We start from the raw sequence: 16,576 nt of genomic DNA on the forward strand, positions 1-16,576 counted from the left end.
TCTGTATACCCTAGCCTCCATCTCTGCATACCCAGGACGTTCTTCTCTATAATCTAGCCTATCTGTATACACTAGCCGGTCTTCTGTAGACATTAGCCTCCCTGTATAAACTTGCTGGTCTACTGTATACACTAGTCCGTCTGTATACACTAGCAAGTCTGCATACACTAGCCTCTCTGTGTAACCCAGCCTCTCTCTCTGTATACCCTACCCTCCATCTCTGCATACCCAGGACGCTCTTCTCTATAATCTTGCCTATTTGTATACACTAGCCTGTCTTTTGTACACATTAGCCTCTCTGTATAAACTAGCGGGTCCTCTGTATACACTAGTCCGTCTGTATACACTACCAAGTATGCGTACTCTAGCCTCGATCTCTGTATACCTTAGCCTCCACCTCTGCATACCCAGGACGTTCTTCTGTATAATCTAGCCTATCTGTATAAACTAGCCTGTTTTTTGTACACATTAGCTTCTCTGTATAAACTAGCCGGTCCTCTGTATACACTGGTCCGTCTGTATACACTAGCAAGTCTGTGTAACCAAGCCTCTCAGTGTAACCCAGCCTTTAGCCTCTCTGTATAAACCAGCTGATATTCTGTATACACTAGTCCGTCTGTATACCCTAGCACGTCTGCATACTCTAGCCTCTCTGTGTAACACAGTCTCTCTCTCTCTGTATACCCCAGCCTCCATCTCTGCATACCCAGGACGTTCTTCTGTATAATCTAGCCTATCTATATACACTAGCCTGTGTTTTGTACACTTTAGCCTCTCTGTATAAACTAGCCGGTCTTCTGCATACACGAGTCTCTCTGTATACCCTTGGATGTCTTTTGTATACACTAGCTGCTCACATACATTAGCTCTCTGTAAACCCAAGCCTCTCTGTATACACTAGTCCGTCTGTATACACCAGCCTCTCTATGTAACCCAGCCTCTCTCTCTGTATACCCTAGCCTCCATCTCTGCATACCCAAGATGTTCTTCTCTATAATCTAGCCTATTTGTATACACTAGCCTGTCTTTTGCCCACATTAGCCTCTCTATATAAACTAGTTGGTCTTCTGTATACACTAGTCCGTCTGTATACACTAGCAAGTATGCATACTCTAGCCTCTCTCTCTGTATACCCTAGCCTCCATCTCTGCATACCCAGGACATTCTTCTGTATAATCTAGCCTATCTGTATACACTAGTGTATACAGACGGACTAGTGTATACAGAGGACTGGCTAGTTGATACAGACAGGCTAATGTGTACAAAAGACAGGCTAATGTATATAGATAGGCTAGATTATACAGAAGAACGTCCTGGGTATGCAGAGCGCTCAGCTTCAAGGGATTGCCATCGTGAGTAATATGAGGGACACTCCTCAACCCCGCCCCCACCTACCAGATCTGACTTTCATCTCCTTGCCCTCTCTGCCCCGGTCATCTGGTGGCAGTTTTATGCACTCCCTGGCCCCCACCCATTCATAATCCTTACCGACCTTTCCTTCCGCTGCTCACAGGAACACACTGGATGACTTGTCTAATTAACCAACTTGTACAAGACACCGCTATCCTCCTGTCTGACACCGGTCTGGCCCCCACCTACTCTTTGCCGACATTGCCTTCTGCAGCTTTCGGGGACACCCTGAATGACTTATTTATTGAGCCTATTGGTACGAGACACTGCTTCCCTCCAGTGTGACTCTGGACCCCCATGGAGGATTAACCCCTTACTGTTTGGGCGGTCCCAGCCTCCCTCTGGATGCTCTACACAGCCCCCGATGGCGATGCAGGAGAGACACTAATTGGCGGGCCCCAGGACTGCTGCTCGGGTGAAGTCTCCCGTTGGATGGAGGGATGGTGGCTCCAGCCCCTTGCCTGCCGGATTCTCCATGCACCGACCAGGGCTGCTCCTCTTTCATCTTGATGTGGTGACCATGGAGGGGAGGAGTTGAAATTTATGGCGTCCGGGTTGTTGCTGGTGTGAGTGCGCTAAAGGACTTGACATTTCCGCATGTTTGTCCCCTCTCCCTTGCTGCCCCTTTCCCTCCCTCCTTCCCCCTTCCCTCCTTCCCTTCCCTCCCCCCTTTCCCCCTTCACTCCCCCCTTTCCCCCTTCCCTCCCCCTTTCCCTCCCCCTTCGCCCCTTCCACCCCCCTTTTCCCGTCTTCCCTGCCCCTTTTGCCCCGGGGTGTGGACGGGGGAGAGAGGGTAAGGAGAGGACAATCTGCCAAAGGGAGAAATGCATTTGTTCGGGGGCTGCATGTACTTTTGGGGTATGGGACGGGGGGTGGTGGATTCCATTCTGTGATGCCTTTTCTGTTGTGATGGGCTCCCTCGTGCATGCCTACGTTTAGGGCGAGCTGAGGAGACCCCTCAGTGCTGACAGTTATATGCTCTACCTTTGTTTAGATTATACTATTGTTTTTTGGTTCTATGATGTTACTGATTGTCTTTTATTTGCATACCGGTATCAGATGTGACATTTACCACTGCCGGGACTGGGGGGAGTAGGATTTGGGGGCTCCCTCTCCGACCTGTCTACCCACCAACCCACGTAGGACAGCACTTTAAACCCAGTGTAAATCTGGTAAGTGCTATAGCATAATTGTGCTGTTTTAGTATACCCTTCCTGTACTGTTGAGTGCGGACAACCCTTAATTTTCCTCTCCCCCTGGGGTTGAGGTGTCCGGCCTCTTTTTCCCCTTACCTTTCCTTCCATTTGCCCTTCCTTTCTCCCCCTTAGTTCCCGCCATCCATTACCTACCCAAAACCTACCTTGGTTCAACTTTCTTTGCTTTTCTCTGACGTCCCCCTCCCCCTCCCCGAGGAGCGATGGCAGACTCAGTCAAGGTCACCTCTCTAAACGTTAAAGGACTGAACTCCCCTGAAAAATGGTGGATCCTCCTGTGAGAACTGAAGACTTCTTGTACTGATGTGGCCTTTATACAAGAAACACAATTTAAAAATACTAGTCTCCCCTTTCTATGGTCGAGATCCTAAGGTCTACCACTCTACTAACCCCTCCTCTAAGACCAAGGGAGTCTTCATTCTGATCTCTAGCAGGCTCCCCTGGGTTCTCCAGGATTCTCTGGTGGACCCTGGGGGCCGATATCTTTTTCTTAGGGGCCACATTGGAGAGCGCCTTTTTACATTTGCCACTGTGTACGCTCCCAATGATCACCAAGATACGTTCCTCAGAACAACCCTGCACAGATTATGTGACTTTCAGGAGGGCCAGTTGATATTAGGTGGGGACTTTAATGTCCCCTTTCGCCATCGGTTGAAACTTCTGCCTCTTGCTCCTCGCTCCTCATTTACTAAGTGTTTACTAAATGACCAATTAGTTGATGTCTGGCGTCTGCAACACTCTGGGGAAAGGGACAACTCTTTTTGCTCTTCCCCTCACAAATCATACTTGAGGATAGACTTCTTCTTGATTCCACATGACCAACTGCACTTGGTGAGCTCTTCCTCCATCGGCCATATTACTTGGTCTGACCACGCTCCTGTAGCCCTTACCTACACCCTCTCTAGGAACCCCTCACCTAGGTCTCTATTCTGGCACCTTAATGAGAGCCTCCTCCAGATACCGGAAGTTTTAGCAGATGTGACCAGGGAATTGGACCTTTATTTCCAAGAAAACTAAACGCAGGACTGCGACCCGGGGATAATTTGGGAGGCTCACAAGTCAGTACTCCGCAGGGTACTTATCAGGCATGGGGCGGGCATCAAACGAACATGGAAGGAACAGCTTGCTAATCTGTTTCGTGAACTTGCCTCTGTGGAAGCCAAACATAAACATGCCCCCTCACGGACCTTAGAGATTGAATTGGGGACACTCTGCACCCAGATTGCTGACCTACTCCATTATAAAGCGAAAGCGACACTCCAGTTTTGTCGTAAATTGACGTAGGAGTCAGGGAACAAATGCAGAAAAATCTTAGCCAGGTCGGTAAAGGAGTTGAAATCTGCCTCTTACATACCCCAGTTGATAGATGAGAATGGCCAGAGGGCCTCTACCCCAACCCAAATAGCCAAAGTCTTTGAAAAATGTTACTCTGATCTCTACAACCTGCCTGATTCAGGGTCCGGACAGGACAATATAGACAGATATGTAACCGGTTCTGGTCTACCAACCCTCTCATCGGACTCACGGGAGTACTTGGAGGACCTGATCACACTGGAAGAAGTCCAGACGGCCGTGGGACCTCCGAAGGTGGGTAAGGCTCCGGGCCCTGACGGATATACCGCACAATACTATAAGACCTTCCTCCCTATTCTCGGCCCGCGCTTGGTGAATTTATTTAATACTCTGAGCTCAAATGGGGATTTTCCTGAGGATTCCCTTAGAGTCCACATCTCGTTGATACCTAAGGAGGGCAAAGACCCGGGCCTATGTGGGAGCTACAGACCCATTTCCCTTCTAAATTCGGTCCTAAAACTATTCTATAAAAATCCTCGCCACGTGATTGGCACATCACTTGCAGTCCCTTATACATATTGACCAGTTAGGTTTTATTCCCACCAGGGAAGATAGGGACAACACCATTAAGGTGCTTACCCTGGTCCATAAAGCAAAGTCATCTGGGACCCCTTGTCTTCTCGTGAGTACTGATACCGAGAAGGCTTTTGATCGGGTCAAATGGACATTCATGTTCTTGGTCCTTCGCTATATAGGTCTGAGTGAACGGATGCTGGCATGGATAAGTAAGATATACTCACGCCCTTCAGCTTAAGTCAAAGCGAATGGGGTGCTCTCATCTCCCCTTGACATCGGGAATGGGACCAGACAGGGTTGCCCCCTGTCGCACTTGTCATTGGAACCCTTTCTCTCCACAATTCAACAAAACTCAGACATAACGGGACTCCAAATGGGTACTACTGAGTGCAAGATATCTGCCTACGTGGATCACATGCTGTTCTCGCTGACGAATCCCAGAGTTTCCTTGCAAAATCTCCTTCGGGAATTCCAGATATACGGGATACTTCTTGAAATCAGAAGCCATGGGGGTTGCAGTCCCCACGCAAACGTAACTAGACTTGCAGTCCAATTTTCGATTTAAATGGACCCGTACAGCCCTTAAAACTTCCCCCCACCCCTTGTCACTAAGATACGCAGTTTGCTTCACGGGTGGCATTCTGGCCTCCATTCCTGGTTCAGGAGATGCAATCTCATTAAAATGAACATACTCCCTAAATTTACCTATCTTTTCCAAGCTCTCCTGATCCAGATTTCAGTCCCGTTTTTTAAGCAAGCTCAATCCTTGCTCACTCAATTTAACTGGGCCCACGAAAATCCCAGACTTTTGCGGTCACAGCTGACATTGTCGAAACAACAGGGAGGGTTGGTTCTCCCTGACTTGTGTCGCTACTACCTGGCCTCCCATCTGGGGTGTGTATTGGACTGGAATCGAAACAAACTTTCTAAGCTCACTCCCGAATTCCGCTAAGAAGCGCCATGTGGTGCTATAAGGGTTTACCCACAGAATTGACGTCACATCCCACTATAGGGGCTTAGTTGAAAGTCAGTCACCTGATCGCTACCCATAACACACTCACGTCTTTGACTTCCCACCTATTCCCTATACGTGGCCATCCGAACTTTGAACCGGGGACCCACTTAGGAATTCCAACCTAGACAATGCGTCTAAATTCGTCATTGATGGAAAATGGCCTTCTTTCTCAACCCTAACAGATCCGACAGGGCTTTTCCAACTGCCTTTTTGGAGAGCGGCGCAACGACATCATTTTCTCCATTCCATCCCCAATCCTCAAACGTTCGCCCGCCCTCAGACGGAGTTTGAGACTCTATGCAGGAGCGAAGGCCCTTTGGCACACATTCTCTCTCAAACAGATTACCCACACTTAACCTGTCTGTCCAACTGGGAAAAGGACCTTAATTGCTAGTTTTCCCCAGCACAGAGACAACGCATTATCACTTTGGCTCTCAAAACCTGGCTGTGCACGAAGATACAGGAGACTAATTTTAAACTTCTCACCAGGTGGTATTTGACACCATCAAAGCTGCATAAATGTTTCCCCTCTTCCTCGAACATATGCTGGAGGTGTGGAGAAGAAGAGGGCACGTTGCTCCACATTTTTTGGTTCTGCCCCAGCTTGGTGGACTTCTGGACAGAGATCCGATGCATAACACAAAAATTCACAGACTTCTCCATCCAGGAAGACGCTGCATTCATTCTCTTGCACCATTCACAGATTCCCATTAAGAAGTACAAAAAAATCTATTTTATGGCATGTGATAAATGCGGAGAAATCCTGCATCCCTCTCTATTGGAAAAAATGTCCCCCCCCTTTCATTACTCACTGGCTTAGGAAAATAGAGGACATAAAAAAAAATGGAGGACTTGATCCTCACATCACAAGGTAAACAAGAATTTTTTTAACAAACCTGGGACATCTGGAATACCTTTATATTCTCGCTGGAAGGATGTCGCCTGCTATCGCCTTAGTGCTCTGAGCTTTCCTTGACTGGCCCCTTGGACAGTGGCTGCCATCGTGTCTCGTCCCCTCTTCTCCTTTCCTGATCTTTCACCCCTTCTCTTTTCTGCCTTCCTCCCCTATCTCTCACCCCCTCCACCCCCTCTCTCTTCTGGAAAAAGTGGAAAATTGGGAATTACGGCCCCACACCCCCCTCTGGATGGATTATGCAGGAGGGACCTGGGGTTTGTGTGACCCTGGATCTTGGTACAGTACTTTATTCGTGCCTCGATTCATTGTGATTGATGGAAGGCAGACTCACAGTTGCGAATATACCTGTATCAAGTATTGTTCAGCTGCTTTTTGCTCTGTATTTCTCTGTTGCATTATGTACTCGGGGGACCATCTTCCCCTGTTTGGAGAAAAAATTATATTTGAAAAAAAAAAGAAGCCTACGACACCTGGTATTCCCAGGCGGTCTCCCATCCTGGCATTAACCAGGCCCGACCCTGCTTAGCCTCCAAGATCAGACGAGATGGAACAGATTCAGGGTGATGTGGCCACAGCCAATACCTTCAGGCACTCTCAACTCTCTTGACAAACGCCAAGATGGTCACCTTGTTAACAAGCAGAAAAAAATAGGTCAACGGCAAACAACATAAAAAGAAGCCTACGGCATCTGGAAATCCCAGGCGGTCTCCCATCCAGGTACTAAACTGATCCCAACCCTGCTTAGCTTCTGAGATCAGATGAGATTGGGCTCTTTCAGGGTGATGTGGCCATAGCAGATTTTTTCAGGCACTCTCAACCCTCTAGACAAACACCAAGATGGTCACCTTTGGTAAACAAAAAAAAATAAACAAGTCAACACCAACAACATAAAAAGAAGCCTACAGCACCTAGTATTCCCAGGTGGTCTCCCATCCAGGTATTAACAAGGCCCGACCCTGTTTAGTCTCTGAGATCAGACGAAATCTGGTGCTTTCAGGGTTATGTGGCAATAGACGAGCTCTTCAGGCACTCTCAACCCTCTTGACAAACACGAAGATGGTCACCTTGGTAAACAAACAAACAAAAAAAACAAGTCAACGCCAACAACATAAAAAGAAGCCTACAGCACCTAGTATTCCCAGGTGGTCTCCAATCCAGGTACTAGCAAGGCCCAACCCTGTTTAGCCTCTGAGATCAGAGGAGATCGGGCACTTTCAGGGTGATGTGCCCATAGGCAATCTCTTTGGGCACTCTCATCCCTCTTGAAAAATGCCAAGATAGTCACCCTGGGAAACAAGCGAAAAAAAAACAGGTCAACGCCAACAACAAAAAAAGAAGCCTACGACACCTGGTATTCCCAGGCGGTCTCCCATCCTGGCATTAACCAGCCCTGACTCTGCTTAGCCTCCAAGATCAGACGAGATGGAACAGATTCAGGGTAATGTGGCTACAGCCAATATTTTCAGGCACTCTCAACTCTCTTGACAAACGCCAAGATGGTTACATTGGGAACAAGCAGAAAAAAATAGGTCAACGGCAACAACATAAAAAGAAGCCTACGGCATCTGGAAATCCCAGGCGGTCTCCCATCCAGGTACTAAACTGGTCCCAACCCTGCTTAGCCTCTGAGATCATATGAGATTGGGCTCTTTCAGGGTGATGTGGCCATAGCAGATTTCTTCAGGCACTCTCAACCCTCTTGACTAACGCCAAGATGGTCACCTTAGGAAACAAACAAAAAAAACAAGTCAACATCAACAACATAAGAAGAAGTCTACAGCACCTAGTATTCCCAGGTGGTCTCCAATCCAGGTATTAACAAGGCCCGACCCTGTTTAGTCTCTGAGATCAGACGAGATCTGGTGCTTTCAGGGTTATGTGGCCATAGGCGAGCTCTTCAGGCACTCTCAACCCTCTTGACAAACACCAAGATGGTCACCTTTGGTAAACAAAAAAAAATAAACAAGTCAACACCAACAACATAAAAAGAAGCCTACAGCACCTAGTATTCCCAGGTGGTCTCCAATCCAGGTAATAGCAAGGCCCAACCCTGTTTAGCCTCTGAGATCAGAGGAGATCGGGCACTTTCAGGGTGATGTGCCCATAGGCAATCTCTTTGGGCACTCTCATCCCTCTTGAAAAATGCCAAGATAGTCACCCGGGGGAAACAAACAAAAAAAAACAGGTCAACGCCAACAACATAAAAAGAAGAATACGGCACCTGGTATTCCAAGGCCATCTCCCATACAAGTACTAACTAGGCCCAACCCTTCTTAGCCTCAGAGATCAGAAGAGATAGGGTGCTTTCAGGGTGATGCGGCTGTAAGCGATCTCTTTAGGCACTCTCAACCCTCTTGACAAATGCCAAGATGATCACTTTGAGAAACAAGCGAAAAAAACAGGTCAACACCAACAACATAAAAAGAAGCCTGCGGCATCTGGAAAACCCAGGTGGTCTCCCATCCAGGTACAAACCAGGCCCAACCCTGCTTAGCCTCTGAGCCCAGACAAGATTGGGAACTTTCAGGGTGTTGTGCCCGCAGGCAATTTCTTTGTGCACTCTCAACCCTCTTGATAAATGCCAAGATGGTCACCTTGGGAAACAAGGGGAAAAAAACAGGTCAACGCCGACAACATAATGAGAAGTCTACGGCACCTGGTATTCCCAGGCTGTCTCCCATCCAGGTACTGACCAGGCCCATCGCTGCTTAGCCTCCGAGATCAGATAAGATTGGGCTCTTTCAGGTTGATTTGGCCGTAGGCACTCTCTTTGGGCACTCTGAAGCCTCTTGACAAAGGCAAAGATGGTCACCTTGGGAAACAAGCTAAAAAAAACAGGTCAAAGCCAACAACATAAAAAGAAGCCTACGGCATCCGGTATTCCCAGGCGGTCTCCCATCCAGGTACTAAACTAGGCCCGACACTGTTTAGCCTCCGAGATCAGACGAGATTGGGCGCTTTCAGGGTGATGGGGCCGTAGGTGATCTCTTCCGGCACTCTCAACCCTCTTGACAAACGCCAAGATGGTCACCTTGGGAAAAAAGTGAAAAAAAAAACAGGTCAAGGCCAACAACATAAAAAGAAGCCTACAGCACCTAGTATTCCCAGGTGGTCTCCAATCCAGGTACTAGCAAGGCCCAACCCTGTTTAGCCTCTGAGATCAGAGGAGATCGGGCGCTTTCAGGGTTATGTGCCCATAGGCAATCTCTTTGGGCACTCTCAACCCTCTTGACAAATGCCAAGATAGTCACCTTGAGATACAAGCGAAAAAAAAACAGGTCAATGTCAACAACATAAAAAGAAGAATACGGCACCTGGTATTCCAACGCCATCTCCCATCCAGGTACTAACTAGGCCCAACCCTTCTTAGCCTCAGAGAAGAGAAGAGATAGGGCTCTTTCAGGGTGATGCTGCTGTAAGCGATCTCTTTGGGCACTCTCAACCCTCTTGACAAATGCCAAGATGGTCACCTTGGGAAACAAGCGAAAAAAAAAAATGAATCAATGCCAACAACATAAAAAGAAGCCTACAATAACTGGTATTCCCAGGTGGTCTCCCATCCAGGTGCTAACCAGGCCCGACTCTTCTTAGCCTCCAAGATCAGACGAGATTGGGTGCTTTCAGAGTGATGTGGCCATAGGCTATCTCTTCAGGCACTCTCAACCCTCTTGACAAACACCAAGATGGTCACTTTGGGAAACAAGCGAGAAAAAAAGCAGGTCAACGCCAACAATCTATAAAGAAGTCTACGACACCTGGTATTCCCAGGCGGTCTCCCATCCAGGTACTAACAAGGCCCGACTCTTCTTAGCCTCCAACATCAAATGAGATCGGGTGCTTTCAGGCTGATGTGCCCATAGTCAATCTCTTCAGGCACTTTCAACCCTCTTGACAAAGGCAGAGATGGTCACCTTGGGAAACAAGCAAAAAAATAAAAAATAAGTCGGAAGCTAGAGACAATACGGCTCGAGTCCTCAGTTTAATCCATGCAGCGCATGTACAGGGAAAGCCCTTGCTTATGTTGTCAACGGACGCGGAGAAGGCCTTTAACAGAGTGGCCTGGCACTTTTTGCAGGCCACCCTGGAACATATAGGTCTTGGCCCCAACATGATGAGCTGGGTAATGTCGCTTTACTCCACGCCGTCGGCAGCGGTACGGGTGACTGGAACCACTTATGTGTCACGTTCGGAATGACCCGAATATTACTGGCATATCCAAACCCTCGGCACACCACAAAATTGCGGCGTACGCTGACGATCTAATTTTTTTCGTCTCCAATCCACACATTTCCCTTCCCAATATACTCGCGGCTCTCCGGCGATACGGCAGCCTATCAAACTATAAAATCAATTGCGCCAAGTCGGCTGTATTGAATATATCGGTCCCGGATGGTGAGGCCAAGAGGCTACGCTCCGCTTTTCCATTCTACTGAGCTGAAAAATGTATACGTTACCTGGGCGTTGACATCGCAGCGGATTTGGCGCAATTGTACCCGCTTAATTTTGTCCCTCTCCTGAATAGACTGAAATCTGATTTGGGAAACTGGCATGCTTTAACACTGACCTGGTTCGGGCGCTGTAATGCATTCAAAATGACAGCCCTCCCGCGGATCTTATACTTGTTCCAGACATTACCAATCCGGTTACCCCCAATTTTTTTCAGACAACTGCAGGTGCTGCTCCGGGACTTTATTTGGGCACGCAAACCGCCCAGAGCCCGTTTGCAATTGCTTGCCAGACCAAAGGACAAGGGGGGTCTGGGTCTCCCAGATCTGAGACAATACTACAGAGTGACTCTGCTAGCGAGAGTCGTTGATTGGCATTGTAATGGCCCACACAAGCAGTGGGTGGAGATGGAGATTGAGGATGGATCCATTCCCCTATTGACCTCCCCGTGGTTCCTGTCCTCCCTACCAAAAGACCTCAGAGATCACCCCGTAGTGGGAGCTACGTTGGCTGTTGTGCGGAGGTTGTTCTGCTGCACACACATTGCTCCCCTGCCATCACCAATGACTCCGGTTATAGGTAATCCAGACTTCCCACCGGGATTTACCAACAAGAAACTGCGACAGTTGACAGTGGTGGGGAAACAGCGTCTGGGAGAGGTGTGGCCCTCGGGAGGGCTCCCGACCACGCAAACTGTCGCCGAGCTTTCTGACCCTCCGCTTGACTTGTTTAGTGCTTATCAACTTTGTCACTTTCTTCTGGCCATACAAAGGGCCCCCTACACTCCTAGAGACCTGACGCCCTATGAATCCATCTGTCACAAAAGGGAACCTGTGCGACACACTCTCTCCCTCCTGTACAACCTATTGAGTAGTCAGGAGGAGGAGTCGACCCCACCATTTATCCACAAATGGGAGGGGGACTTAGGCATCACATTTACCCCACAACAGATAGGGAAGATCCTGCCCTTAGTACATAAAGCTTCCATCGCAAACCAATATCAAGAATCAGGATACAAGATAGTCTCACACTGGTATAGAGTCCCATACCTTCTGAATAAAATGAATAGATCGATCCCAGATGTTTGTTGGAGGTGCAATTCAGATACGGGGACCATGGGACACATTTTCTGGGCATGCTCGGCTTTGAGGAACCTTTGGGTGGAGGTGACCGGGACAATAAAAACTCTCACAAATGTAGATATCGCAGACAACCCAGCTGCGTGCCTTCTACACTTGACCGAACAGCCTGTTCGAAAATACAAAAAAACCCTCATGATGCAACTCCTGAATGCCGCCCGGGCCTGCATTCCCACACTGTGGAGGCAGCCTCAGCCCCCATCCAAGGTGCTGTGGTATTCCAAAGTCAATCATATTCTCCGGATGGAATTGACCCACCACCCTTCACAACACTGAAGAGGCATTTAGTGTTACATGGAGGCCCTGGAGGTATTTTACTGGTACTCGAGACTACATTCGGGAGGTGAGCAGTGCCCCTGTCCCAGAAAACGACTGAACATCTAACGCTTACCTACGTAGGCCATGTCTTTCCTGGGTGGCATTCCCCCCCTCCCTTTTTGTCTTTATTTTTCTTTTTTTCCCCGCCGCCATCCCCCCCCCTCCTCTCTCTCCATCTTTGCACTGTCTTCTCCCCACGTCCTCCCTTTTGACTATGCCTTGTCTCCTTACTAGCCTTTGGGACCCAGAAGAACCCCAGGGTTCTGGACACGACCGGCTCATATTTTACTCTGGTTCACATAGGTCATGATAAGCTGGCTCGCTGTGGTCCCAGTTGTTTTCCATGATTACATTTGTCCGAACAGAGCTGCACTAGTTATACTGTACTACATGTCGGAGGTGGGGTTTCTCTCTTTTCTGCATGAAACTGTAGGACTCCCCTCTGAGAACTCAGAGTTATTTGGCTGCCTATTTTTTGTTACCGTGTAATTGTGACCCTGGGTCATGCTGTATGGTTGACTGTTATATTTATGTTGTTCTACTTATACTTAATAAAAGAATTAAAAAAAATAAATAAAAAAGTCAATGCCAACAACTTAAAATAAAAGCCTATGGCATCAAGAATTCCCATGCGGTCTCCCATCCAGGTACTAACCAGGTCCCAACCCTGCTTAGCCTCTGAGATCAAATGAGATTTGACTCTTTCAGGGTGATGCTGCCATAGTAGATTTTTTCAGGCACGCTCAACCCTCTTGACAAACGCCAAGATGGTCACCTTGGGAAACAAACAAAAAAAACAAGTCAACGCCAACAACATAAAAAGAAGCCTACAGCAGTTAGTTAGCCTAGTATTCCCAGGCGGTCTCCCATCCAGGTATTAACAAGGCACGACCCTTTCTAGCCTCTGAGATCAGCGGAGATTTGGCGCTTTCAGGGTGATGTGCCCATAGGCAATCTCTTTGGGCACTCTCATCCCTCTTGAAAAATGCCAAGATAGTCACCCTGGGAAACAAGCGGAAAAAAACAGGTCAACGCCAACAACATAAAAAGAAGAATACGGCACCTGGTATTCCAAGGCTGTCTCCCATTCAAGTACTAACTAGGTCCAACCCTTCTTAGCCTCTGAGATCAGAAGAGATAGGGTGCTTTCAGTGTGATGCGGCTGTAAGCGATCTCTTTAGGCACTTTCAACCCTCTTGACAAATGCCAAGATGATCACTTTGGGAAACAAGCGAAAAAAACAGGTCAACACCAACAACATAAAAAGAAGCCTGTGGCATCTGGAAAACCCAGGCGGTCTCCCATCCAGGTACAAACCCTGCTTAGCCTCTGAGACCAGACGAGATTGGGCGCTTTCAGGGTGTTGTGCCCGTAGGCAATTTCTTTGTGCACTCTCAACCCTCTTGACACATGCCAAGATGGTCACCTTGGGAAACCAGGGGAAAATAACAGGTCAACGCCGATAACATAATGAGAAGCCTACGGCACCTGGTATTCCCAGGCTGTCTCCCATCCAGGTACTAACCAGGCCCATCGCTGCTTAGCCTCCGAGATCAGATGAGATTGGGCTCTTTCAGGGTGATTTGGCCGTAGGTACTCTCTTTGGGCACTCTGAAGCCTCTTGACAAAGGCCAAGATGATCACCTTGGGAAACAAGGTAAAAAAAACAGGTCAAAGCCAACAACATAAAAAGAAGCCTACGGCATCCAGTATTCCCAGGCGATCTCCCAATCAAGACACTAACCAGACCAGATCCTTCTATGGCACCTGGTCTTCCTAGGCAGTCTCCCATCCAGGTACTAACCAGGCCTGACACTGCTTAGCCTCTGAAATCAGACAAGATCGGGTGATTTCAGGGTGATGTGGCCGTAAGCATTCTCTTCAAGACACGCCCAACCCTCTTCACAAACGCCAAGATGGTCGCCTTGAGAAACAAACGAAAAAAACAGGTCAAAGCCAACAACATAAAAAGAAGCCTATGGGCTTACAGCGGACCTTAAAAGATGGGACCCACTAGCTCTGTCATGGTTCGGACGCTGTAATGTGTTGAAGATGAACGCGATGCCACGACTTCTGTATCTACTACAAGCCTTACCTATCAAAATACCCCAGACTTTCTTTCATGCGGTTCGCTCAATCTTTATCAAGTTCCTCTGGCGCGGCAAACATACGCGTATTGGTAGGGCAATGCTATTGCGACCGAAATTGCGGGGAGGTATTGGCTTCCCGGACCCTGCTCTATATTTTTTTTAAATCAAATAAGTTTTTATTGTAAAACACATATGGTACAAATCAAACATATGAGTAAAGTACAGTCTTACAGTAGCATTGGTTTTTACATCCAAAAGTACCGGTATACAGGAAATATAAAAATACAAATAGGTTCGGTTTGAAGACTGTTGAGACATGGAAAGTATCAAGAAAACGAAAAAATAAAGAAGAAAGGAGGTAAGAAGAAGGAACCAAAAGTAAAAACAAAAGTAACATTCTCTCATAGACCACTCCGTATCAGGAAACAACCTCATAGGTACCTTAAACATATACTGCGGCCCACAGCCCATCATACCGTCCCACTGGTGTCTCCCTACACCCCGTACAATTACCGGATGAGGGAGAGACATAGGATTAGACCCACCCTGGGAACATAACCATTTATGTACCTCCATATACCGGTCCTAGGACCTTCAGTCAACCCTGTAAAAGTCTGTCTTGTATAAGTTGGTGGGGAGCTAGTCCCGGGACCTCAAGCCAACCCCCCCACATGGCATTAAATTTGTGCGGTGCGTTTCTGTGTTGGTATGTTATCTTTTCCCCGATCAGCATCTGGTTCACCTGTTCTATCCATTGCTGCCTGGTGGGAACCCTGTGGGTCATCCACAATCTCGCTATCAATTTTCTGGCTACATATAGTAACCTGATAATGGCTGTATGGGTCGAGGGCGTCAATGATTCCTCATCCAGGGCCCCCAACAGGCAGACCAACGGACACCGCGGAATACTAACAGAGAACACTGAGGATATAGTGTCAAGAATTCCAGCCCAATATCGTTTTAGTTTCGGGCACCTCCAGAACATGTGCATAAGATCCCCATGGTCCCGCATACATTTAGGGCAAAGGGGAGACCCTCTAACACCCCAACTGTGCAGTTTAACTGGAGTTCTATAGGTCCTATGTAGTAAATATAGGTGGGAGAGCCTATGAGAGGTCGATACCGACACCAACGGAGCGGAGGACAAGCAAAGGTTCCAGGTCTCCGCGTCCACGGGCCCCAGGTCCGCCTCCCATCTCTGCCGACATGGGAGACGTGCCGGGTCCTGCACCGCGTCAAGAAGCATAGCATACCCCCTAGAGATCATGCCTTTACGGTCAATCTGCATGAATATCCCCTGCACCACAGGATGGTCTGTTAGAGAGAGCTGCACACTCCGTGCCTGTGTCTGCAGCGCATGACGTAACTGTAAATATTTAAAAAAATCCCTGCGTGGGATGTCAAACTCAGCTTGTATTTCCATGAAGGACTTCAGTACCCGTCCACTATACAGTTGCGAGAGATACTGAAGACCACTCCTACTCCAGTTACCAAATCCCTTGAGCTTAAAAAGTTCACCATAATTAGCATTCCGCCAAATAGGGGTGAGGGCAAGGAAGCCACGTATTCGTAGCAGTTTTTTAACATGAGACCACATGGTATTCAGCAGTATAATAGTCGGGGAACCCCTGTCCATATGAGGGAAGCCTGCCTCTAATCTAGACAATGCTGTGTCCGAGGCGACCGTGTCAGCAAGTATCCTTCGGATCGGGTCCAGGGGATCATCTGACCCCCACCCACCCAGGTGCTGGAGCTGCGAAGCCAAAAAATACATCCTAGCGTGTGGAAGTGCCAACCCCCCTTCGTCCTTATTATGTTGCAAGGTATGTAAACTAAGTCTGGCCGTCTTTCTACACCATATTAATTCCCTAAACTGAGAGTCAATTTTATCGAACCAACGTTTCGGGATCCAGGTCGGGGAATTATGACAAATATAGAGCAACTGCGGGGCCCACACCATTTTAATGAGGTTTACCCTGCCCACCACCGATAACGGTAGTTTGCACCAGATCTTACATTTATCCCTGAACTTAAGTAACAATGGCATAAGATTCAGTTTGGCATATTCCGTCACCTCGGGGGATATCTGCACCCCCAGATACTTAAAGGATGTAACCGTCTGGATCATGCTTGCACAAGGGGGTAAGGGAGCCGTTAGA

General features: G+C 48.0%; 11 pseudogenes; all 11 read right to left on the bottom strand.

Annotated features, from left to right (window-relative positions):
• Positions 1-6,882: 6,882 nt before the first annotated feature.
• LOC143950087 (5S ribosomal RNA) lies at positions 6,883-7,001 on the bottom strand (annotated as a pseudogene).
• Positions 7,002-7,100: 99 nt separating this feature from the next.
• LOC143949352 (5S ribosomal RNA) lies at positions 7,101-7,220 on the bottom strand (annotated as a pseudogene).
• A 100-nt stretch (positions 7,221-7,320) lies between these two features.
• LOC143949776 (5S ribosomal RNA) lies at positions 7,321-7,439 on the bottom strand (annotated as a pseudogene).
• Positions 7,440-7,541: 102 nt separating this feature from the next.
• LOC143948761 (5S ribosomal RNA) lies at positions 7,542-7,660 on the bottom strand (annotated as a pseudogene).
• Positions 7,661-8,195: 535 nt separating this feature from the next.
• On the bottom strand, positions 8,196-8,314 carry LOC143950005 (5S ribosomal RNA; annotated as a pseudogene).
• Positions 8,315-8,414: 100 nt separating this feature from the next.
• Positions 8,415-8,533, bottom strand: LOC143949597 (5S ribosomal RNA; annotated as a pseudogene).
• A 535-nt stretch (positions 8,534-9,068) lies between these two features.
• LOC143949850 (5S ribosomal RNA) lies at positions 9,069-9,187 on the bottom strand (annotated as a pseudogene).
• Positions 9,188-9,286: 99 nt separating this feature from the next.
• Positions 9,287-9,406, bottom strand: LOC143948897 (5S ribosomal RNA; annotated as a pseudogene).
• Positions 9,407-9,507: 101 nt separating this feature from the next.
• On the bottom strand, positions 9,508-9,626 carry LOC143949405 (5S ribosomal RNA; annotated as a pseudogene).
• A 321-nt stretch (positions 9,627-9,947) lies between these two features.
• On the bottom strand, positions 9,948-10,066 carry LOC143948079 (5S ribosomal RNA; annotated as a pseudogene).
• Positions 10,067-13,803: 3,737 nt separating this feature from the next.
• LOC143947815 (5S ribosomal RNA) lies at positions 13,804-13,922 on the bottom strand (annotated as a pseudogene).
• Between the last annotated feature and the right edge of the window lie 2,654 nt (positions 13,923-16,576).

This window comes from Lithobates pipiens, unplaced genomic scaffold, assembly GCF_037356315.1.
Source record: "Lithobates pipiens isolate NorthernLeopardFrog02 unplaced genomic scaffold, aLitPip1_a1.2 Scaffold_30, whole genome shotgun sequence".
Lineage (NCBI taxonomy): Eukaryota > Metazoa > Chordata > Amphibia > Anura > Ranidae > Lithobates > Lithobates pipiens.